Genomic DNA, 23,352 nt, shown 5'->3' on the forward strand with positions numbered 1-23,352 from the left:
TTTACATCATTTGGTGAAGTTTGTCCCATTCATGCCAAGAGGGAATGCTGGAAGAAGACATATGTGGCAGAGAGGACTGTGAGTCTGCTCCAGGGCAGCTTAAGTCCAAGAGGAGGCAGGAAGGCAGTCGAATGTGTATCTCAGAGGGGTGTGGGCTGGAGCCCTAAAGGTTTGAACTTACCAATGCCTGGAGCTTTGGGAGGGCAGGAGGCAGGGAGGCAGGGGAAGCTTGCTCAGATTCCTTGAGACCGACCCTCACTTTCTAAATCATTTCCTGCTGGCTGACCTCTTGTCCTGGGGTGGTGAGGTTCTTGGGACAGGACTACGGATGGAGGGATAGAGTCCTTCACCCAGCAGAGTGCTTTCCACTGTGCTGTGTGCCAGCTAATGTGGTAGCAGCTGGGCATGAGGAATTCTTTGGGAACCCTCTGTGGACCGGGCTTCTGTCCTTTTTCAAGGCGGCCTGGCACTTCCGTCTGATCTGTAATAGCCAGGAGAATGGAGGCTGCAGGCTGTCTCCTGGGACACACAGATTTCGCTGCACTCGTCTGGATATTATCTGTAGATAGATGGCAATTGACCTGACCATCAGTCACAGTAAACTAATCATAGCTCACTTAGCATCATACCTGCTTGCTTTATTCTTTTGGAGATTTGTAAATTTCTTCAGAATCTGTCTCTACCTCTGCCTCTCCCTTTCTCTAAATTTTGGCCATATCAGTCAAGGGTCCAAGGCGCCTGTGAGGGTGAGGTAGTGGCCCCAAGGAGGAGGAAACGGGCTAGAGCCAGGGGCTCAGCCACAGTGCTGTCTGCTCGCCTGGAGGTTGGTCTGCTTATATGTCAGCCTGTCACTAGCTTATTTCCAAGAAGGATTTAAGCCTGGGGCTTTCTTTACTATGGCGGGGTGGTGTCCTTAGTGGCAGGCGATAAATAGGTACCTGTGTAGTTTACTGGCTTCTGGGCTCCAGAAACTAGATGCCCAGAGAAAATCCTGAGCGTGGGCAGCTGGGGCCCTCTGGTGGTAGAATCTGGTTCTCCACTGCTGCGCGACTTCTCTTCCCAGTCCCCTGACGTTGGGGAAGTGGCAGAAAGAGGAGGTGTTGTGCTCTCTCTTCAAGCCTTTTCTCTGGACTCTACTCTTCCCGTGGATTTTGTGATGGTCCCCAGCCCTTGCTGCTCAGTAGGTGATCGTGGGCCTTCCTGAGCAGAACCAAGCCTTGTTCTTGGAGTGCTGTGACAGTGAACCCAGAAACAGTCTCTTCATTTTCCCTGGTGAATTCAGACTCTTTGGGCTACTTTTTACAGGTAGTCCACTGCAGAATACTCTCATGTCGTGAAAAACCGGTGAGAGACGTGAGAAAGAGCTGCTAGCGTGCATTGTTTGAGAATGGAACATCTTTGGTTTTTTGATGTCCATTGGGTGGCACTGTGATCTTATTTTTGTTTCCATTTTTCTCTGCAGCCAAGCTCTACTCCAGGAAGTAAAAAATGTGCTGCCTCGAGAGCCGCTGGTAAGTACCCAAGATGTGTGGTATCACTTTCTAGTAATTAAAATGCCACGCGAGTGAAAAGAAACCTTCTGTTCCTATGGTTCTGCGTCAGTAGTGTCCCTTTAAAAGTAGCTGTTACCTAGAGACTGCCTCTGTCAGTGACCTCTGACTTCTCTTCTCGCGTGCGGGGATGACTGAGATCTCTCCTTAGTAAAGCCTGGTCCTTTCTAGAACTAAAAGCATCCACCCCAGATGGTCCTGTACCACTTTGTTTGTGGCTGATCGATAGTAATTAGTGAGATTCCTGCACCTGTGGGAGGCTGAGGTGGAGTGAGGTGGCTGGGCTTCTAGATTGTTTGAAGTACCCTCTGCTCTGCCCCTCAGGGTGCGAGCGTCTCAGTGATCTTTAAAGAACAAGTAAGCAATGGAATTCTGGTTTTGCCTGGTCAGTAATTGTGTGATTGTCATTCCCAACACTATCTTCTTAGACTATGGATAGGGAAGAGGCCTACTAAGCACTACAGGTAATTTTCTCTCCTAAGTTTTTTTCATTTGGTGGCCAGAGTCCCAGGCTGCCCACCCCATTTTCATTCTTTTTTGCTTTTCAGGGCCTGCTGTAAATCCTCTTGGCTGGGTAGTGAGACTGGTTCTGTACAAACCAGATAAGTTTGATGGGAGAGCCAGCTCTAGGTTTAACTTTTCAGAGCTTTTTCTTCCTGCCTAGCGATAGCAGGCGTAGGGCTGTACTGCCAAGGCTCTGTTTCAACAGGGCCTGTGGTTTCACCTGTTTTGCGTCACTCCCCTTCCGGCAGTCGTGGGAGGAGATGACGTGAGGGCCTTAGCGGGTATGAACACGTCTGAATTCCAGCGTGTACGAAGGCTTTCCCAGGCTGAGGGTGAGTTGGATCCAGCTGAGCTGTCTGTAGAAAGGCCGAGATGATACAAGCACTGCGGGGACTGTTTCAGGGGAGCAGTGTTGTCATTCGTGTCACCTGCTGTTATGTCACCAGTCACGGGCTTATATCCCAGCACTCCCACGGTGGCCTCGTTTCACTCTTTTGGTATTGCCCAGGTCCTTCCTTGAGGTTGTGGTGGGAAAGCCCAGGAGGCCCCGCCTTGCCAGTCTCTCTGGACCTCTGCCTGCTTCCCTGGGGCCTGCCTCAGTGCCCCTCAGGCCGAAGTTGTGGTTGTTTTAGACTGAAGTGCAGATGGAACACCATAGGCCGCTGCAGTCCTTTCCTTTCTCTCTCTTTTCAAATTTTGATGCACCCATTTAACTGATCACCGGAGGAATGGCCAGTCCATCTTTTGGGGCTTGATTCGACAAACTCTTTGGGAGCCCTGAGCAGTTGGCCAGCTCACTGATTTCTGGTATTTGGAGCCCTGCAGACCCCTTGCTCTGCTAGTGTTTCTGTGCCCTGCTCTTCCTGCTGTACTGTGCATCTGCTTGTTGGTTGATTGTGTTTTTATTTCTTTCTTTTCTGGGAGGCCCTGAGCAGTCTTCAAACCCTAGTAGCCTGTGATCGTCCAGAGTTCAGACTCATTCTCTCCATGCCAACTCCACAATTACCTTATATTTAATTAATATTTTTTCTCCTCTTTATGTACTTGCTGTATAATTGCTCAGAGGAAAGAAAACACATAGCAGCAATTTATATATATATATAAAAACAATAATTAAAAAAACCCCGAAATAAACTCCCATCTCATTTGGGCTGATCCTATGAGTTGGGTAATTAGGGCTCTATTAAAAGGTAGACCCTTTCTCCTTCCCCCCCTTTTTTGTTTATTAATTTTTTTATATTAAACTCCCACAGTCTCTCAGTCATGCCCTTATTGCTTTTGGCCAAGCATTTGCAGCAGCCTGATTAAACGGGGGCACCAGCGAAGTCGCGTGGTCTTATGTAAACTACTTTTTCCTCCTGGGAGTGGTGTTGGGAGGGTGTCAGGCAAAGGAGCCCGCTGAGGACTCGTGTGGCAGGACGGGGGCACAAGATGGGCAGCCCCCTTGCACAGAAAGCCCCACAGCTCAGTGTGGTAGTGTTGCGGCTTGTGAGAACACACAGCACTCAGCCCTTCCATAGGGAGGGAGCTTTCTCAGGCCATGTGTATTTGCTGTCTCCTGCATGCTCAGCTTAGCTCAGCTCAGGCCGGAGGATGGGGAACAGACAATTGAGGAATAAAACTAAACCTTGTTCTCAAGTAATTCATGTGTTTTGCTTAGGGAAGAAAAGGCATTTATACATATGAAATAATGAGCAAACTGCACACGACTGTATGTAATTTTAGCAAATAGCACAACATTGTATCACTTGGTGCAGAGCTGCCTGGTTGGGCATAGAAGGGAGCCCCCAGTTATTCAGGGAAGGAAGAGCTCTGTGGAGGGTGAGGGGCATCTAGGGATGGCTTTTGGGAAACTTGAAGCCAGGCCTTGAGGAATGGGATATTTCAGTGTTGGGGGAACACACTGCTAAGTTGTTTTGTTTTTGTTTTTATTATTTTTTTTTCTTTTAAGCTTCAGGAAATATGTATTCTTTTTGTTTTTAACTGAATGCATATTTTTCATGCAATTCCTTAATGGAAGTTGCCTAGTCTCTACACTAAAGGCAAATAATCTTATTCTTTGTCCCAGACTAGATGATCACTTTGAAATAATTTTCCCCTTATTAAAAAAGTAAGTTACTGGCCAGGTGCAGTGGCTCATGCCTATCATCCCAGCACTTTGGGAGGCCAAGATTGGGGTATCACTTGAGGCCAGGAGTTTGAGACCAGCCTGCACAAAATAGAGAGACCCCATCTTTATTATAAATTTTAACATTAGCTGGGCTTGGTGGCTCATGCCTATACTCTTAGCTGCTTAGGAGGTAGAAGCCAGAGGATTGCTTGAGCTCAAGGAGTTCGAGGCTGCAGCGAGCTATGATCATGCCACTGCACTCCAGCCTGGGCAACAGAGCAAGACTCTGTCTCTAAAATAAAACAAAACAAAAGAATAAAAATAAAAGTAAATTACAACAGAAGAAGTTCTATTTGGTAGTCAGTGTGGTGCAGGTGACATTGTGCTGTAGTCAATATGTGCATGATTGTTTTGTTTTATTTGCTAGGCAAAGAAGACTTGATTTTCAGTTCTGTCCTCTCTGAATCATAAAAACTGTCTTGAGATTTTGTGGTGAGAAGTGTAATCTTGTAGTCTCTAAACGACACATTCGTGTTTGTAGCCAAATCCTGGCCTTGATTCTAGCAAAGTAGTGAGGCTGCGTGTTTCCGTTTCTAGCCCATTCAATCCTGCCCCGATCCTGGCCTCCAAATCAAACCAACCCAGCAACATTGACCATCTCAGAGGAGTATTGCTCTCTAATATCATAATGTCATTAGGGATAGAGATTGGTGAACAGACCAGTCTTGAGAAATTCTGCAAACTCCAAGTTGAAATTCTCTGTTGTTGACAAAACTGCACCAAAGTTAAAATGGCTGGTTACTTTTTTCTCTTTATACTCTCTTCACTGAGCTTTGTCTGCTGAGGCAAGGAGTTCAGACAGGCCTCCAGAGTACAGACCTCCAGCTTCTCCCAGACCTGTGAAAACCTGTGAATTTCCCGCAGACCCTGGTTTTCTAGCCGCAGTTGTGTGCCTGTCCTCAGGCCCACACAGAGTCTCTGGATCCAGCTCCTTGTGCTGTCCTGGTTGGACCAAGTCCCTGCCTGGTCTGTAGGTATTTTAGAATGAGCGGACAATTGTCTGCATGGGGTAATTCGGTTCCCATCTTGCTTGGATATTGAAACTTGGGTTAAGTAAACTTTTGAGGTTTCCATTTAGTCATATGATTTTTGGTTATTTGAAGTAAGCAGTAAATAAGGTTTGATTTACACATCTGCTCACTTGTTTCAACTCAGTTTCTCAATGTTCAGCAATACTATAGCTCGTCTACTTTAACCAGTGCTTATGGATTTTGGCTAAACTAGAATTTTAGCTTTTTGCTCTTTGACACCAAGTTCTTTCTAATGGATGAGTCCTTGGCCATCGTCTCTTCCTTTAACTTTTAGGTGTAGGTTCTTTTTGTTTTTTCTTTCTGTCCTCTTTCCTGCGTCTCTCCACCAAAATAATCCCAAAGTACAATTTTTTTTTTTTTTTTGAGATGGAGTCTTGCTCTGTCACTCAGGCTGGAGTGCAATGGTGTGAGCTCGGCTCACTGCGTCCTCCACCTCCCGGGTTCAAGCGATTCTCCTGCCTCAGCCTCCTGAGTAGCTGGGATTACAGGTATGCGCCACCATGCCCAGCTAATTTTTGTATTTTTGGTAGAGCCAGGGTTTCACCATGTTGGCCAGGATGGTCTCGATCTCCTGACCTTGTGATCTGCCCACCCTGGCCTCCCAAAATGCTGGGATTACGGGTGTGAGCCACCGCGCTCGGCCCCAAACTGTAATTTTTTTATAACTGATGACAGCAATTTCTACTTTATCACCTTTTTCTAGGATTACTATTTTTTTAGTATGCTGAATTCTTCAAAATAAAGATGCTCTGCAGTTGCAGATCTAGGTTGCATCTCAGTAGTTTTGCTCTCCAAGTGCCAAAGTACCCTCAGGTTTCTTGCTGAGGCTCAGATGGAAACTTGTCCCGGGGGTTCTACCTCATGTATTTGATCTCAGTCCTGGGGAAGCTCATCCACCTTACCCCTGGGACACCCAAGATTTTCTCTTTGGTTTACAAGCCAATTAACCAGAGGCTGGTAATCAGAAGGCGTATTTTGATGGATTCAGGGAGCCGGTACTGTGATCTCTGTAAGAATAGGCAAGGCACGGTGGCTCATGCCTGTAATCCCAGCACTGTGGGAGGCCGAGGTGGGTGGATCACCTGAGGTCAGGAGTTCGAGACCAGCTTGGCCAACATGGCAAAACCCTGTCTCTACTAAAAAAAAAAAAAAAAAAAAAAAAAAATTAGCTGGGTGTAGTGGCAGGTACCTATAATCCCGGCTACTCAGGTGGCGGAGGTTGCAGTGAACTGAGATCGCGCTACTGCCCTGCAGCCTGGGTGACAGAGCCAGATTCTGTCTCAAAAAAAAAAAAAAAAAAAAAAGAATAGCAAGAAGAATAGCTACAGCCAGTTGCCTGTCTGCCAAAGACCTCTAACATGTATTCCTGGCAGAGTCTCCTCAGCATTTGTGTCTTTTGTGGCTTTTGTGGTTAGAATACTTTGGTGTACTTGTCGGCAGGTTCACTGTGGATAAGTGGTTCTCATTTTTTTTCCCACCAAAACATTTTTTGAAATGATGTCTCGCTGTGTCACCCAGGCTGGAGTGCAGTGGTGCAGTCTCCACTCACTGCAACCTCTGCCTCCCGGGTTCAAGTGATTCTCTTGCCTTAGACTCCTGAGTACCTGGGACTACAGGCGTGCACCACCACGGCCAGCTAATTTTTGTATTTTTAGCAAAGACGGGGTTTCGCCATGTTGGCCAGGTTGGTCTCGAACTCCTGGGCTCAAATGATCCTCCCGCCTTGGCCTCCCAAAGTGCTGGGATTACAGGCATGAGCCACCATGTCTGGCCCCACCAAAACATTACTGAAGAATGACATTAACATGCTCATACGTTTCTTTGTGTGCACTCATGTATGCATGTATATGACAATACATGTATATTTTATAACATGTAAGCATTTTGTGGGGAAATAACATTGATTTTGATACTGTATGCATGAAAGTGTTTTACAAGCACATGGGTAATGAAATCAGCCATTTAGGGATTTCAGGAACTTGTCATTTTCCAGGAAAAATATATAAATATGACAAACCTAATTTTTAAGTATTAAACATAATTATTTAAAAAGTCTGTAGTGGTTGATTTCTGTGCAGTTAGGTTTGCTGAAACTAGTTGTCACTTCCACCTCTTTTTCCTGCTCAGGAATGTCTGTTGGGATGCAAGTGATTGGGGGTGATATTAGAAGGATAATTCAAAATCCACCCTGTTAGTTTATTTTTATTTATTTATTTTTTTTGAGACGGAGTCTTGCTGTCTCCCAGGCTGGAGTGCTGGAGTGCAGTGGCGCGATCTCGGCTCACTGCAGGCTCCACCCCGCCGGGGTTCACGCCATTCTCCTGCCTCAGCCTCCCGAGTAGCTGGGACTACAGGCGCCCGCCACCTCGCCCTGCTAATTTTTTGTATTTTTAGTAGAGACGGGGTTTCACCGTGTTAGCTAGGATGGTCTGGATCTCCTGACCTCGTGATCTGCCCGCCTCAGCCTCCCAAAGTGCTGGGATTACAGGCGTGAGCCACCGCGCCCCGCCCCTATTAGTTTATTTTTAAAAAGCAAATCATTGGCTGAGTGTGGTGGCTCACGCCTGTAATCCTTGCACTTTGGAAGGAAGAGGCGGGAGGATTGCTTGAGTTCCGGAGTTTGAGACCAGATTCGGCAACATAGCGAAACCCTGTCTTTACAAAAAATTTTAAAAAATTCAGCCAGATGTGGTGGTGAATGCTTGTAGTCCTTGGGAGGCTGAGGTGGAAGGACTGCTTAAGCCCAGTGGGTTGAGGCTACAGTGAGCTGTGATCGCACCACTGCACTCCAGCTTGGGCAGCAGAGCAAGACTCTGTCTCAAAACCCACCCCCCCGTGCCCAAACAGTAAATCATCTACAAAAATTTTGGTGCTTAAACCGTTACTAGCAACATATTCATCAGGGTGCCCCTCACAACTGCTGCAGAGAAACTTGGGGACTAAAATCAAGTATAAACCGCAGATGGGCTCACAGTATACTTCACGGAAGGTAACATTGTCATCATTATCAGATCCAGCATCCTGGGCCTGAGATTTAGGCACTTTTCAGAGAGGAAAAAAATGTTGGCTGTCCTCTTTCCTCACTCCTCTCTCATCAACAATATAAAGGTATCAGTGAAGAAAATATTTCTAACACTAGTGTCTGTGTATACTGACTTCTGGTTGGGAGGGTGCCTGTGATTCCCACCTCCTCTGCCAGATCTGCCGAAGAAAGCTGGTAAGAACTGGATGCTGCAATGGATGAACTTGAGCAAAGCCTCATACTGTTTCTGGGTAGTTTGATCTCTAGGCCACTTACTGATTTTGAAATTACTGCCTCTTCCTACTCTGTCCTTCCTATCACCGATAGCAGGTTTATTGCATAGACTAGGCGGTGCCCTTCCCATTGTTTCCTCTTTCGGGTAAATGAAGAGGTTGCTTTCCAGTTTTAAGGTGCCCTTTTACAAATAATTATTAGATGAATCGAAACTCTTAGGAGTAATAATTAAAGAAATGGAATTTGAAAAAGTTATTCAGCTTTGTTTATACTTTAGGTTCCTGGCTTTTATAGTAATGCTTTATATTTGCTGCTGTTCCTGTAATCAGAGGCCCCGACTCTTGGATAAATGGGCAGTGTCCTTATTTTGAGGATGTGGGAACTGAGGAACTGAGCACTCAGGTGCCTTTTATCAGAGCTACTCAGTGATTGGGGAAATTCAATTTTCTTTTTTTTTTTTTTTTTTTTTTTAATGACAGGGTCTTGCTGTGTCACTCAGGCTGGAGTGCAGTGGCACAATCATAGCTCACTGCAGCCCCCCACCTCTTAGGCTCAGGTGATTCTCCCACCTCAGCCTCCCCAGTAGCTGGGACTACCGGTGCACACCACCATGCCCAGCTAATTTTTAAAAAAAATTGTGTAGAGACGAGGTCTCACTATGTTGTCCAGGCTGATCTCAAACTCCTGGGCTTAAGTGATCCCCCCGCCTCAGTCTCCCAAAGTGCTGGGATTACAGGTGTGAGCCACTGTGCCTGGCCCATTTTCCGGGATAATTGTAATTTAAAATATTTTAGCTCATTGTCAAACCATGCAGACTGATTTTTGGCTTGAAAAATATGATCTTGTAGTTAGTCCCACTTCTGTGCTGTGAGAAACTGCAGGAAGATAAAGTGGTGCTTTGGAGAAGGACGTATTCACCGCCCTTCCTTCTCCCCTCCCAGCTCTCCTTTCTTTTATGGTTTGTAGTTATAACCGAGATTTATGCTTGTTGCTCCACAAGTCTTCTCTCTGCCATTATGAGTTTGTCCAAACAGTCTAGAGATGGGGCCGACACTGAGTGATTCTTGAAGTAAATCTATCCGGGGCACTCCTTGACAGTCAGAGGCAGAGAGGAACTAACTCACAGCCCCCAGTGGAGCAGGAGTCTGGATAAATTACCCCTGTCAAGAAGAAGACATGCTGCCACTTTTGTGACCTCTTGCTGTCACAGTGACCCTGGGGGCACAGCTCTCCTGTTTGTGTGCAGAGTGTGTGGGGCGGTGCTCTGGGTCAGCGATCATTCCCTTTACCCAGCTGTGTCTGCCAAGAGGCCTTTCTCTCTGTGTTGGCCCAGCCAGGCCCATGGCAAGTGGGTCTTTAGGACCAGGGCCACTTTTTCCAGCCTTATGGTAGCAAGGAGTTGCTGACAATCAAGCATACAAGTTGATTGATTCCTTTTCCTTTCCTTTCCTTTCCTTTCCTTTCCTTTCCTTTCCTTTCCTTTCCTTTCCTTTCTTTCCTTTTCCTTTTCTCTTCTTTCCTTCCCTCCCCTCTCCTCTTTTTGTTTCACTCTGTCAGCCAGGCTGGAGTGCAGTGGTGCCATCTTGGCTCACTGCAACCTCCGCCTCCTAGGGTCAAGCTATTCTCCTGCCTCGGCCTCAGTAGCTGAGATTACAGGTGTGTGCCACCACACCCAGCTAAGTTTTTGTATTTTTAGTAGAGACAGGGTTTCAACATGTTGGCCAGGCTGGTCTCAAAACTCCTGACCTCAAGTGATTTGCCCACCTTGGCCTCCCTCCCAAAGTGTTGGAATTACAGGCATGAGCCACCATACCTGGCCTGATTATTTCTATAAATGGTTTCATTTAACTACCATTTACTGATAGTGGATTTTGATGGAGAAGGAGAATAAAGAACAGGTATTAAACATCTTTTAGGCTAGGTATGGTGGCTCACACCTGTAATCCCAGCATCTTGGGAGGCTGAGGCAGGAGGATTGCTTGAGCCCAGGAGTTTTGAGATCAGCCTGGGCAATGTGACGAGGTGCCATCTCTATAAAAAATACAAAAATTAGTGGGACATGTGGCTTGAGCCTGTAGTCCCAGCTACTCTGGAGGCTGAGGCAGGAGGATTGTATCAACCCAGGAGATTATGATTACAGTGAGTCTGGGTGACAGAGTGAGACCTGTCTCAAAAACAAAACAAAATCTTTTTTTCCACCCTTTACCATACTTTTCCTTTGCTGTATCTCGTCTTGTGTGTACTTTGAAATTTTTATTTAATTTAAATTTTATTTAAATTTTTATAGAGACAGGGTCCCACTGTGTTGGCCAGGCTGGTCTCAGATTCCTGGGCTCAAGTGAACCTTCTCTTTAGCCTCCCAAAGTGCCAAGATTACAGGTGTGAGCCACTGGGCCCAGCTTGTGTGTATTTTTTTTTTTTTTGAGACAGAGTCTTGCTCCGTTGCCCAGGCTGGAGTGCAGTGGCACGATCATGGTTCACTACAACCTCCGCCTCCTGGGTTCAAGTGATTCTTGTGCCTCAGCTTCCTGAGTAGCTGGGATCACAGGTGTGTGCCACCATGCCCAGCTAATTTTTGTATTTTTAGTAAAGACAGGGTTTCGCCATGTTGGCCAGGCTGTTCTTGGACTCCTGGCCTCAAGTGATCTGCCCGCCTCAGCCTCCCAAAGTACTGGGATTACAGGCTTATGTGTACTTTTGAGAGTCGTTTCGAATCTTTTGTGAAATGAAGCAGGGGTATCAATAAGAACATATTTTTAAAAATGTGTCAAGAGCTTGCATTTGGCATTCCTGTCTGACCAACTTGCTGTCTGGGCCCCATGGAATGTACTCACCAGGCTCTTGGGGCTCTGAACAAGGCAGGTCCTCAGCCAGTCTCTCCCACACTCATCTGTACCCCAGGAGCTAGTTTGTCCCTAAACCTGTGTACTTGTATTAAATATGATGTAAACAGGTGACCTAAGAGTGTGAAGAGAGGGTTCTGCAAATATAATGTGTTCTTTTTTTGTTGTTTTTTTTGAGATGGGGTTTCGCTCTTGTTGCTGCCCAGGCTGGAGTGCAATGGCATGATCTTGCTCACTGCAACCTCCGCCTCCCAGGTTCAAGTGATTCTCCTGTCTCAGCCTCCTGAGTAGCTGGGATTACAGGCATGCGCCACCATGCCCGGCTAATTTATTGTATTTTTAGAGATGAGGTTTCTCCACGTTGGTCAGGATGGTCTTGAACTCGCGACCTCAGGTGATCCGCCTGCCTCAGCCTCCCAAAGTGTTGGGATTACAGGCGTGAGCCACCACGCCCGGCTATAATGTGTTCTATAAAAAGAAATGTGAAAAGAGGGTTTTATGAAAATTAAATGCTTTGCTAAATATGAATTGCTAAAAACATTGCTGTCAAATTAGGTGTGAGCGAGATGACAGTTAAACATTAGAGGAAGATCATAAACATCTAGAAGGATTCTGTACTTTGATTGCTTTACTGATGTCTTGAAGTTCTTACTTTGCTTTAGAAATTGTGGAGGCTGTGTTATGGGTAGGGTTTATGCAAGAAAGACGTCTGGGAACTTCAGTCTGTGGGCCCACACTCAAAGCAAAGGGCTTGGCTTTACATCAAAAGATCAGCAATGACTGAATGTTTATAGGTTTTCAGTTAATAGAAAATGTTTTCGGTATGTGGAGCAGGTTCCATTTTTGATTCCCTGCTTTAACTGATTTTTTGATTCACTGAACAATTACTAACTCCAATCACATAGGCCAGGAGGGCTTCTACTCTGTAATATTCTGGCCTCGCTGTTGGTGTCTTTATTTTGGTTACTTTGTTTGATTCCAACAAATTTATGAGAATTACTCATTTTGCAGTGAGGAGACTGAGCCCAGAGCATTCAAGTTCCTACAGCTAAGAAGTGGCAGCACTGGGATTGAAAGCCAGTGTCCATGCTGCTGAACCTGTGCAGACGGGGAGAGCAGGTGTGGGTGCGGTGTGGACCGCGCTGTCAGGCACACTAGCGTACGTGCGGGGCGCCCGCTGCACAGACGTAGCTGCAGCCGATGCTTAGTGCTGCCTGGTGATTCTGTACCTCCTTTCTGAGGCTGCTGCCTTAGTGTGCTCTCCGTAGTTGGAGTCTTTTGTGTGCATCTTAGCTGTTGAAAAGGCGCCTATTAATTTATCACAGGTGATGTGTGCCTCCTTGTGCTCAGAGGAGGCGTCTGCACCCATGTACCTCACCAATGACAGGTTATGGGATGGAGAGGAGATAATAGATCTTTTCATCTGATGTCTATATAGCAAGGTGCTATGTCCCTGGTAGCTTCTAGGGGGCAGCAGCCGCTAGTTGTTCTGTCTCCTGCTGGCAGAGAGAAGGTTGGACAATTGAGCAATTTGCTCTGGTCTCCAGCTCTTTAAGTGGTGCCTGCAGGTCTCCAGGGAGTCAACGGAATTCACATAAGAAAATACAATATCCAGGATCTTTTATTTCTACTTTCTCTGCCCCCCTCAGGTAAATCCTTTATCTGTGTTTCTATCAACATCCACAAATTCCTCATTATCAGAGTTAAGGCAGCAAAGTTCACCTGCTTCGAAGATAAGAGAATAGAGATGTCTTTAAGAGAGTAAAATCTTTCTGTCAGATCTTACTTGTTGCCAAGAGCTAGACATTGATAACCCACTCAAATAATGTTTAGAGGTTTTGAAACTTTCCCCCATGGGCATGTGTCTTTAATTCTGTTGGGAATACCACTGTCATATGGTTGATTACCTGTTCTTCCTGTCAGCACTTCCCCCCAACCCCACTCCCTCCCCTCTATCCAAACTAGTCTTACAGAGGTTTCTCTTCAATTCTAAATGACTTATTTCAGAAACACATGAAGGGGAACATTTCGGATGTGCCAGTTTTTTGTTTTTGTTTTTTTTTTTGAGACGGAGTCTCGCTCTGTCACCCAGGCTGGAGTGCAGTGGCGCGATCTCGCTCCCTGCAAGCTCTGCCTCCCGGGTTCACGCTATTCTCCTGCCTCAGCCTCCCGAGTAGCTGGGACTACAGGCGCCTGCCACTATGCCCGGCTAATTTTTTTTGTATTTTTAGTAGAGACGGGGTTTCACTGTGTTATCCAGGATGGTCTCAATCTCCTGACCTCGTGATTCGCCCTCCTCAGCCTCCCAAAGTGCTGGGGTTACAGGCATGAGCCGCCACGCCCGGCCTTGGATGTGCCAGTTTTTTAGACTTGGGGGCCCAAGACTGACATATGGGCAACTTGTGCCTTGTCAGAGTGAGTCCCAGCTCCCTCCCCCCCAAGAAGTGCACCTCCTACTGTGCCCTGAATGCTCCTGCCTGCCAGATCTTCCAGCTGTGTTGCTGAGGCAGGTGCCCAGGAGGAGAAAGGCTGGTTGCAGGCAGAACAAGATGGTTGCAGTCCACACAGGGAAGCAAATTGGCCACGACATTTCAGCCATGTGAGGTTTATTTAGGATTAGCTAAGAATTCTCAGCCTTGACTCCACTGAGGGAGGAGCGGGTGACCTAGGGCCACTTTCTTGTGGCTTTGCATTCTTTCAGGCTTTCATCTGAAGATCCCAGGGTACTGGGGAAGGGTGGGAGTTTCCATCCAGCTCCATTGCAGAGAGTGGCATTCCTGAAAGACAAAGGCATGCCTTTTTTTTTTTTTTTTTTTTTTTTTTTTTTTTTTTTTTTTTTTTTTTTTTTGATACAAGTCTCGCTCTGTCGCCCGGGCTGGAGTGCAGTGGTGTGATCTCGGCTCACTGCAAGCTCCGCCTCCCGGGTTCGCGCCATTCTCCTGTCTCAGCCTCCCAAGTAGCTGGGACTACAGGCGCCCGCCACCACATCCGGCTAATTTTTTTTGTATTTTTTGTTGTTGTTGTTAGTAGAGATGGGGTTTCACCATGTCAGCCAGGATGGTCTCAATCTCCTGACCTCGTGATCCGCCCGCCTCGGCCTCACAAAGGGCTGGGATTACAGGCGTGAGCCACCTCGCCCAGCAAAGGCATGCCTCTTAACCTCACCTCTCCAGCTCTCTCTGTTGTCTGAAAAATGGCAGTTAATAGAATTTGTTAATAAACAGAAGAAATAATGAGAAATAGTGGCACATCATTTGACAGTAAGGTGGTTTATAATTTCTGTTTATTAATGATTCTCATTATTATTATTCCTATTGGATTTTTGAAGAATTCAGCCTGGTCCCCAGAGCCCCATTTATAAGGCATTTTATTTCTTCCTTTATAATATCTAGAAATAACTTCAGTTCCAGTGAAATCCAGATCTGTAGTCCCACCCCATCCCCAGCTCTGGTTCTCTCCCCTTCCTCTCTGCTTGTCTTCTGTGACCTCAGCGGGCTCCATCAGGTGGGCGGTATCCCCTACTGACCAGACTGGCAGAGCTAATGCCGGCTGGAGGAACGCCGCCATGTTTGTTTTTGCAGTTCCTGGATTTGGTTTAATGTACAATTGATTTTTTAAATGTATTTTATCATTTTTTTCTTTCCTCTTAAGGATTAATCTGCACAAACCTCATTTTATCCTAAGTGTGGCTTTGGGAGGAAGGGAGGAGAAAATTGAGTTTCTCCAGCTTATTTTATTCTTTTAGGCTTTATTTTCCAAATGGCTTTTCCTGCCCAAGCAGCTCTGTATAATACAATGTATTTTCGTGGCCATTACTTACTCATTACTAACTGGTCTCTCCCGCTTCCCTTTGTCTGTGAACTAAATACAGGGGGCCTCAAGATAATTGGTAGCTCCATCGCTGACCCACCAATTATAGATCAGCAAGGAAGGCAGCCCAGGGATGGTTTGTGGTTGGCACAGGCTGCCCACCTAGAAATGTGAGTTATTCTCTACCTGCCACCAAGTTGGGCTTGACTAGATCGGTCCTTTCCTAATTTTGGACTTTGGCTTCTCTAATTGCATCACACGGCTCCCTGGTTTACAGGTTTCAGCCTCATTTCATCCCTACACATGCTGCTGGTGTCTTTCTTAGTTCATGCCTCCTTGGCATGTCTACAGAGTATTAATCTGCAGAGGTTTTGTTTCTATTTTCCTTTGAGGTTCCCTGGTGCCTAGAATGGTTAGATGGCAGGCTGCAGATAAATAATTCTGTTGAAACTGCAGGTTTCTGTGCATTTTTGTCTGATGTGTCCAAGTAAAGGCAAGTCTTTGTGGGCGCCGTATTAAGCCCCCTTTTTGAGCATTTATCTGATTTGTGTTCCAGCTTATCTACTTTGCTCTGGCATGGAGAAGGAAAAGTCCCATTTCCTGCTAGGCTGCCAGGCACTTATGTAAGACTTTTAGGTGCCCAAGTAGGAAAGGAGCCCCTGTGTTGTATGGCCGTATACATTTTGCGTGTGCGTTTCGTGGGTGTTTGGCACCTAGGCACTTTGCTAAGCCCTGTATGGGATGGGCATATACCGTATTGCTCAGCTCCCGGCAGAAAATAGGCACTCATACATATTTGTGGAATGAGTGAGTGTGTGTGCTCACTTATGTGCGATGGAGCTGATGAGCCAAGGAGTTGGATTGCACAGTTGCTGCCTGGCGTCCTGCTAGGAACTTAGGGTGCAACATTCCCACTGGGCCACACATATGCCGATGTTCAGTGGATGACTGCTACGTAGGCAACATAAAGAGGCCATTTTATGAAAGGAACATCAGAGGAAACATTATAACTGAGAACTTTATAGCCTTTCCATTATTATGGTTTAAATCTTGACAGTCTTTATTTGCAATGACACTGGGACCAGTAAAGACAATGCTCACTCCCACCTCCTCGTTCTCTCTCCACATCCTGTTCCGTAGCTGTGGTGCACCGATAGGCATCGTTAAATGTGCAGGCAGCAGAGCTGCTGGTTTGTCTAGAAACAGCCCCTTTTGACTCAGAAGTTGGAACCCAGATGACTCACCATTCTATTTGTTTTATTGCAACTGTCATTTCATAAAATGCCCTGAAAGCTTTAAACTGTAAATGCCAAAGCGAGGTTTTTGTCTTTTTTATTTTGTTATCTCCTCTGTTTTTTCTAATCTTTTATATTTCTATTTTATCCTTTCTTTTCAGAGTTATTTTCTTTCATTACTGTCTCTTTCTCTGTCCCTCCCTTCCTTCCTGCCTCCCCCCTCCGATGACTCTAATGGCATGAGTAGTTGAAGTGGTTTTTGCTAACATCATGATGCGTTCTTTCCAGCTTTAATGCTATCTGATTGAGAGTGTCTCCCCTCAGATTTTTGTGTAGGGTTTAGAAATGGAAATGGCCATGCACATCAGAGTTTAAATTTTCCTAGGCAAGTCTGCCATGAACTGTAGGACCTATAACTTCTAGAGACGGAGGGACCCCTGACATCTGTGGATTCTGGACTCCTGACTTCTGTGGACTGTAGAATTTATGACTTCTGTGGATTGTGGGGCCTCTGACTTCCATAGACCGTGGGACTGTGACTTCTATGGACCCCAGGAGCTCTGAATCCCATGGACTGTGAGACCTCTGACTTCTGTGGCCTGGGGGATCTCTGACTCCTGTGGCCTGTGAGATCTCTGACCTCTGTGGCCCGTGAGACCTCTGACTTCTGTGGTCTCTGGGACCTGTGACCTCTTTGACTTCCAAGTCTTCAGTGGACTGCAGGACCTCATCAACATGTGTATTGCCAGAAGAGAGGCTTGATCGTGTTAACCTGTTTCTCTCCGGAGGTGTCACATACTAGAATTTCTGCTCAGTCTTATGGCTTAGGTGGGCTGTTGAGTCTAAATATTTTTTTTTTTTTTTGAGATGAAGTCTTGCTCTATCACCCAGGCTGGTGTGCAATGGCATAATCTTGGCTCACTGCAAGCTCCGCCTCCCAGGTTCACGCCATTCTCCTGCCTCAGCCTCCAGAATAGCTGGGACTACAGGCGCCTGCCACCACGCTCGGCTAATTTTTGACATTTTTAGTAGAGACAGGGTTTCACCATGTTAGCCAGGATGGTCTCTATCTCCTGACCTCGTGGTCCACCTGCCTTGGCCTCCCAAAGTGCTGGGATTACAGACGTGAGCCACCGTGCCTGGCCCAAGTCTAAATTTTTAAGGACTAGAGCTCTCAGACAGGACTTTCCGGATCTTTTTTTCTGATACCCAACACTGTGGCACTTGACTAAATCACCTGATTGATGACATGAGCATTGCTGGGTGTTGAAACACCTGGCCAGGGAAACAGGGACTTCTGTGGATTCATCCAAAGGATGGCAGACAGATTGTGGAATTTTAATGAAGGTGGGGTGGATCCCTGATGTTCGCCTGCTTTGAAGCATAGCAGAATCCCAGCATTAACTTCAGGGGTGTTGGCTGGAAACCTGCACTGGTGTCGGTGGTTATATTCCACATTTGTCAAATCCTTAAATCCAACTGAACTAATTTTAGAAGTAGCTAGTTATAATGAAAAAGAACAATATATTCAGATGCATAGGATCGTTTTTAAATGAAATGCTCCCTGTTCTTTTCCTTCTTTTTTTTTTTTTTTTAATTTTTATTTTTTATGATGGAGTCTTGCTCTGTCGCCAGGCTAGAGTGCAGTGGTGTGATCTCGGCTCACTGCAACCTCCGCCTCCCGGGTTCAAGCAATTCTCCTGCCTCAGCCTCCTGAGTAGCTGGGACTACAGGTGCGTGCCACCAGGCCCGGCTAATTTTTTGTATTTTTAGTAGAGATGAGGTTTCATCATGTTAGCTGGGATGGTCTGGATCTTGTGACCTCGTGATCCACCCGCCTTGGTCTTCCAAAATGCTGGGATTACAGGAGTAGGCCACCGCGCCCGGCCCTTTTCCTTCTTTTATAAAACGCCTTTGGTCTATTTTGGCCTTCAGGGTGAGCCATCCTTTGACTTATATTAGAATAAATTTTTTTCCTGTATGCCTCCAATGAAGGAGAGTGTGAGAGTGTTTTCTATGATGTGAGTGGGAGAAAATAGCGTGTTTTCACAATAGTTAACAAGTTGATGGCTGTGAGTTATGAAAGTGAGTTCTGTGTATACACTGGGGTAGGATTCCACGTAGAATGCTGTTTTTCACCCACCTGGCTGGTTGTCTGATTCTAACATAGCTGCTATCCCTGATGCTAGAAATCAGAAAACCACAGGCTGTTCACATAGTACTCTACCCTTCTGAGGCTAAGGTGGGAACAGGATGGTGGCGGGGTTTGAATCAACATGCTCTCAGTTCCCACCAAAGACCAGTGTGTTCCCCTGTTCCAGCTGACAGCTTGAACAAGGATTCTAAAGTTTCTGGCCGTTTTAATTGAACCGCAGTGAGGGGTGGCCCTGTAGCCTGCTTAGGACATGGGGAATTACTCCTAGGGCCTGGGAGCCAAGTGTCCCTCGCAGGCTCCCTCTTGGTTCTCTACCTAAGGATAGCTTCCCCTTCCCTGCGCAGGGTCTCTTTGAGGAGCAGAAGGATCGTTTAGTGCTCATGGCCTGCTCATTCCTTGGCTTCTCTGCTGAGCTATCCAGCAGGGGTGCCAGTTCTTCCATTTGGCTGACTATTATATAGCCCTTAAAAGGGAAGGGTTTATTTTAGCTGGCTGCTATATTGATTGCTATAGGGACGTTTCTATTTTCACTGGCTGCTATATTGACTGGGAAAGGGAAAGGGGCTGTATTGCCGGGAGCTGTCATATTGACTGTTACAGAAAAGATCTGTATTTAAGCAGTAGCGGTGCACTGGGATCTCCCGGGCAGGATATTAATGCTAATTCATCCGCTCACCCTCTGCTGTGAGTGTTATTTGTTTAAATCTGTAGATTCCTACAGCGCGTTTATATCCTCACTAGAGTGAGCTCTGCTCCCTGTAATTATTTAACATTATATGCTGATATAAATTGTAACAGTTAAAGAATGGTAATGAGTAGCCAAAAAAGAAAAAAAGAAGAAAGAAAAGAAGGAAACAGAAAAAAAGGAAAAAATGTATAAAATAATCTATGCATGTGTGTGTGTGTGTGTGTGTGTGTGTGTGTGTGTGTGTGGTGTTAGAAACGGCAGAGTCACCTTCTAAAACAGCCGCGAGAAACTTCTGTCATCCTTTCTCCCAGTTCAGATTGATTTGTACAGTGCTGCTCAGCCCACGTATTGTGCATCTGTATGTGTGTATGTGCATGCGCCTGTGTACGCACATGGTCATCACCTGCCAGAAAGATGCCACATTGAGGTGTGCTATACTGTGTTGTTTGTGCACGTGTGTAACAATATACAGTATTTGTTCAGTGTCCTGGCAGGAAATTGGTCTATTAGCAATTCACCTTCTTGGTGAGTAGCTAATACCTTATTTTGTTCAAGGTTCCACGTTCACGCAGGAACTTTGGACCTAAGACGCAACTCTAGGGAAAGCCATTGGGGAATGCTCAGTTGGGATTGAACTAATAGGCCATTGGATGTCACTGTCGCTCTACTGGCTATAGGAGAAAGAGGGGTTATCTGCTGGGGAAACTGGTTTTCAAAAGAAAGAAGTTTTTCTGCTTGAGTTGGAGATGTTGTCTCTTTGAGATGTTTGTCTCTCATTTGGAGTTTCCTTTAAAAAAGTAGTTGTTTGCTTGTTTTTGCTACATCAAGCTTCTAGCATTTTTATTGTTCTTGAAAATTGTGTACTGATTGCGATCTGTTCAGCTATCACCTGCAGTGCATCTAGATGAGAACTTCTGTGTGCAGAAAACTGTCCCCCTTAAAAGCCTAGGTAACAAGGAAAGCTGATTTGGGCAAGAACTTGAAAAAGGAGGGAGAAAATCTCCTTGGGCAAATGCTTGCCACTCGTCTGCCGCTGCCCCTGTGTAGGTGGGAAGAGAGTGCGGAGAGAGAGCCAGGCTGCTGCCTGGTCACAGAAGAGTGGGCTCCGTCCTCCAGCGGGCTCTCCAGCAGCATGGATCTGTGCCAGGCTTCACCACAATTCATACTGTTTCAGTTTAATAAATGCACTACTTAAATTATGAAATTACAAAAGAAAAAAGAGAATGCACTTATTCAGACTCAATACATTAAAAATAAGGCATTAAAACTCAGACTTTTTTTTTTTTTCTTCTAGAATCAATAATGAACAGGAAGGGTTGTAAACATTAACAGTCACGGACATTCAAACTCTTATACATAAATTATCTTAGAAAAATGCACATAAGACTTGAATAATGTAAATACATTAATGCATTTAATAATTTAAACATTAAAGCGCAAGCAGGAATTTGAGGCTGAGGCTGTTCTGAGGTAAGGGATTGGTCCTAGAACTCGTGTGTCCCAGGATCGATGAGTGATTTCCCCTTGAGACACCCTGGAAAGAGAGTGCCTGGCTGGCTTGTGTGGCCAAGGATCCCTGGACATTCCTGATCTCAGCTGCCCCCCAGCCTCTTATTTTTGTGTATCCTGAGCTTCGTTCTCAGTTTCATGTTCTCTACTCTTGTGCTTCTAATTGTTTGTTAGAAAACTAAATGTTTCCACTTCAAAGAACAATGAACTTTGAGAATGTCTTGGTTGAAAAACCAAACCAAAGTAAAAAATCCTTCGCCCGGCTCTGGCTGCTTGTCTGCTTGTGATTTGAGAAAAAGGAAGTGGCTGCTCCTTGTAATCAGCCTGTCGTGTCTCAGCCTGGAACTCCACTGTGTGCTGTGGTCAGGGGATCCAGGTTGTAACATGCTGACAGATTTGAAGACTGGATCTAATGGGAGAGCAGAAACGATATCCCATATTAGCCTCTGTGTGTTGGGCATAACGATGGCAGGTAGCCATGCCAGGAAACAAGACAGGTGCCGTGGAGTTAGACTCAGTGGTCTGTGATCATACCTTGCTTTGATTTGAGGGTTTAACCACTGGATAGATTGATGTTACTGTTTTTCCCCCTTTCTTCCAAAATTGTATTTGCAACAGCAGAAAGTCACTGGAAACCCCTTTTCTGGCAGAATACTGAATGATCTAATTCAATTTTTGACATCTGCACTGTGAAGCACCCTGGGCAGAACTAAGAAGCCAGGCCTACGTGTCTTAAGTTTTCATTTATTAATGCTAATGCTGTTCTCTGGTTGTTCCCCAGCCCTGTTTTATAGTCCAAATCACAGATGAGAAACTAGAAGAACTGTAGAAAGTGTGTTACTGAGTACACATTCTGAGAACCTTGTCTCTCTTTGTAGAAGAGTGTGTCTATTTGGTCAGTAATGCAAATGTTGTCCCACTGGGTTTGCTGTGGGACCCACTGGATTTGCCGTGGGACCTTGAGAAATGGTTATCAGATGGTAGTGACTGAACCAAACCTGTTTTCATTATTGCCAGGTCCGTGGGAGTCTTTTACAGGATCTCAAATCTCCTGCCTGAAACTTTACCTGGGATTGTCTTGAGTTGACCCAAGCCTCATCTGTGCTGGCATCTGTGACTTTGTTTGCAGCCCTTTCTAGTCTTTGTTGCAGCCAAGGACAGTCTGGTCTCCCAGCTAACATGGGTACAAACCAGCTTCTAGCTGCTTGCAGGAGAATAGCTATGGGTTGACTTGGCATCTGAAGCAGATACAAACAGATTAGGCTGAGCTGCCCCAGAACAGCCAGAAGGAAAACCAGTACTTTAAAAACTGGTCATCAGGTAATGGTTTAGAAAGAAAGTAGTTTGGAGAATGGGTGAGGACAGGCTGGTGAGTGATCCCGAGGTCAGTGGGCTGTCCTTGGGATGCGCTCAGATTCTTCTCTAGACCTGGAGAGCAATAGCTGTGCCTCACAAGCCCTTCTCCACCTGTTTTGTTTTAAGGTGGCAGAGCCTTTCTTCGCAGTTTTAGTTCAGCCTTGGGATGAAGGTCAGACCTCGGTTTGTTCTGTTCTTTTCTTTTCCAGTTTCAGAGCCCAAGCCTGCTCCCTCTGTTGCTTGTCCAGCCTTGACCAGTGACTGTCTTCAGCCTGCACTCCGCATTTCATCCCAGCAGTAGGAAGAAGTGAGGTCAGGGAAGTGCGTGAACCAGGGAGAATCGAATTCTCTTTGGATTTTGCTGGTCACACCCAGAAAAGCTGCTTTCTCTTCCCTTAAGTTCCAAGAACTGATGGCCTTAACGTACAATTGGCTGGTGCCAGATTGAGATGTGTTGAACTGGGCAGTGGAGGTGGGGGTGAGGGGCGCAGAGTGCTGGCTGTGTCAGGCAGTGATCAGATAGGCACTGATCAGGTGGGTTCACCCTGATAGAGCCAGTATTCAGACTTCCTTCGAAGAGAGAGGAGTCAGGTTCATTAATTAAAGGAGCCTGGCTTGAGAGGCCTGTAATTATAGGTGCTAGAAATCTGAATTTTAAGAGGTTGTGCAGCTGCATTTTGAAAAATGTAGGGAGGCACCGAGAAGTACTGGTTGTGGGCAAGAATGTGGCTGTACCAGATTTTGGAGGTTCAGGTTTTGGCAGAATTCCCCTCCAAATTCTTATTTATTCTTTCTTTCCATTTTGTTCTTTTTTTTTTTTTTTTCTAAATGGGAAGCAGAATCTGTGATTTTTTTTTTTGATGAAGGTTACACCCTGTGACCGAGAGGCTAGCATTGTCAGAGTATATGGGGGGCAGAAAGGAGTTGCTGTAAACTAGAAGATGCTTAGTTTTTGAGGAAACAGGGGACATCTTTGGGCTTTAGGGATTCAGTATTTGAAAAAAATTAAATAATTTCTTTCTTGAAATGAGTGAGGGGAGCAGGGTGCAGAAACCCAATTTGAATGCAGTCTAGGGAGGTAAGTCCCAGGCAAATGGTGGACTCTAGAACCTTTGTCCCGACTTGACTTCCCCAGAAGTGTCTCTTCCTCTGTCATGCGTCACTTTTCCATGTGAACCCTGAGTTACAAACAGAAAATTTCAGACCTTTATGGGAAGTCGTGACCTGTGCCTTTTCTTTCTCATT

At 45.8% G+C, this 23,352-nt stretch overlaps 1 protein-coding gene and 1 pseudogene across 1 annotated transcript in view; both read left to right on the forward strand.

Moving 5' to 3' along the window:
* Positions 1-23,352, forward strand: part of LOC129490288 (antiviral innate immune response receptor RIG-I-like) — a 337,723-nt gene that overhangs the window by 75,787 nt on the left and 238,584 nt on the right.
* LOC129490281 (protein SPATA31F1-like) overlaps positions 1,476-23,352 on the forward strand; it is an 85,206-nt pseudogene continuing 63,329 nt past the window's right edge.

This window comes from Symphalangus syndactylus, chromosome 9 (genome assembly GCF_028878055.3).
Source record: "Symphalangus syndactylus isolate Jambi chromosome 9, NHGRI_mSymSyn1-v2.1_pri, whole genome shotgun sequence".
Lineage (NCBI taxonomy): Eukaryota > Metazoa > Chordata > Mammalia > Primates > Hylobatidae > Symphalangus > Symphalangus syndactylus.